Source organism: Protopterus annectens, chromosome 8.part0, assembly GCF_019279795.1.
Source record: "Protopterus annectens isolate FY-2018-M chromosome 8.part0, PAN1.0, whole genome shotgun sequence".
Lineage (NCBI taxonomy): Eukaryota > Metazoa > Chordata > Ceratodontiformes > Protopteridae > Protopterus > Protopterus annectens.
In genome coordinates, this window is record NC_056741.1 from 987,380,029 (window position 1) to 987,382,347 (window position 2,319).

Here is a 2,319-nt window from a genome sequence, read left to right on the forward strand (position 1 = left end):
TGTTCCCTGTGGTGTAACTCGACTGATTTTGCTTTGACATTCTGCCTACATGGGAAACTGCCTTTCAACCATTCACTGGTCGACCAAGGCAGTTTTAATATTCCTTTAGTAAACCTATATATACATATACATATAGATATTATATATATATATATATATATATGTATGTGTGTATATTTATGTGTGTGTCTATACACACACACACACACACACACACACACACACACACACACACACACACACACACACACATAGGTATAGCTACAGATATATGTATAGATACACACAGGAAATATGAAGGTTGATGGGTAGGAAGAAAGAAAAAAACATCAAGCCTTGGCACTCTGTTCAGTGTTTAATAATCATTGAACAAAGTTTCAAATACTTTATTATTTCCTTATTTTTGCTCAAATGCATATAATATTGACAGCTTTTTTGCTGTCAGAGATGGTGACATTAATGAGTGGATGAACACAAGACTTGGACTTGTTGAAGAAACAATTTCAAACATTGTTTGTACTGAAGAAATGCAAGTGGGGATGAGAGATATTGTGTGTGTCTGTGTGTGTGTGTGTGTGTGTGTGTGTGTGTGTGTGTGTGTGTGTGTGTGCGTGTGTGTGTGTGTGTGTGTGTGTGTGTGTGTGTGTGTGTGTGTGTGTGTGTGTGTGTGTGTGTGTAACTGTGTTAGAGTGTGTGTTTGTGCACATGACTGTTCTTGGGTTAGGATTAGAATAAAGGCTACATAACAGGATAGAGTTTGCATTGTGCATGTTTATGTATTGCATGCATTTGATAGAGTGGGGGTGAGTGACTGCAGATTAGGGTTAGTGTAAACCAAAGTAAGGGGACAGATTTAGTATTTAGTGTGATGCATGTTTGATGATGATTGTGTATGTGTCTGAGTGCCCTTTGTAGTGGTACTGCTAGGGGAAGATGTTCTTGAATGGAATGTAAAGAGATAGGGTTAGGGGAGGGTCAGGTTTAACACACATGCTGAAGGTGAGGCAGGAGAATGAAAGGTGAAGATGCAGCTGCAGCATCAGTGCTTACTACAGTGGTGGTTATAAGCTGAATATATGTTTAACACTTAATCAGGATACATTCAAGTAATGTGGATGCAAGCAGTGTAAATCAGGATAATGTTTACCTTCCTGCCATGGCATTTGGGGGAGCATGGGCAGAGTGAAGGAAAAGCATTAACTTGGGGTTTTAAATGAAGTTCCACCAAAGGAAAATTATACCATCATTGAAGCACTTTGCTTTGCCTTTATGTAATGCTTTGTAGCACAATGGAGCCAGTTTAACAGAGAATGAAATATAGTTTGTGATTTACAAGGAGGAAGTACTTATGTAAATGTTGTACCAATTAGCCACAGCCATGCAGCTAGAAAATGGCAGATGTCACTGCACATGCACATTTATGCCCATATTTACCCCTTATCTTCCCATGAAATATAGTTGCGAAGTCCATTTCTAAAATTATTGTTAACACTGCCAAATCGTGCCTCACCACAGGAACTGGTAGAGAGGATGTCACTTCATTAATATATGGAAATAGTGATAACCAGTCAGTGGTACTATTAGTAGATTTCAGACCAGACATCACATTAATCTTTAAATGATTTTCAATGCCCCATAGACTGTACAGTGAGTGCATAATTCAGATCAGCTGCATTCTAGGAAGTATATACTTCTCTGGTTCATAAACTGCAGAAATTTCTGAGCAGTAAAAAAGTCCACTATACATATATTCCTTGTGTGTGGGTGAGTGTATGTGTGAATATCTTAAATGGTCACTGATTAATAGGTAAAAATATTTCTTCATGTTTGCAGTTAACAGTTCTTATGTCTAATCATAAAAGTAATCAAGATACATGTATTCATATCTTTCATTTACTGTCCAGCATTACACACAGACATTCATTTTCATTTCTGCAGACTAAGAACTTGAAAGACTGTAGTCAAAGTCATTTTGTTTTTCTGAATGGCTTTCTATGAGGCAGACTGGGGTGACGTTTGGGAAAAAGAGAATTTAACTTTCTCTGAAATCTATCATATGCAGGATGAGTTATAATTAATTTAGGAGTGCATGGTTCTTCTCCCATACGAAAGTATGGAGAGGCTTTTCTACCAATATGAAACATTTTATTTTTATTTATCTCTTTATTTATTCTGCGTCTTATTTCATTTCCTTTTCAGGAATCCACATTTGATAAAACTGCCTTGAAGAAAATGTACCATATTTTTGGAGAAGAAATATTGACTTGTATGGTTTCTTCACCAAAACATTAACTATTTACATTAGTATATGATTTCAAC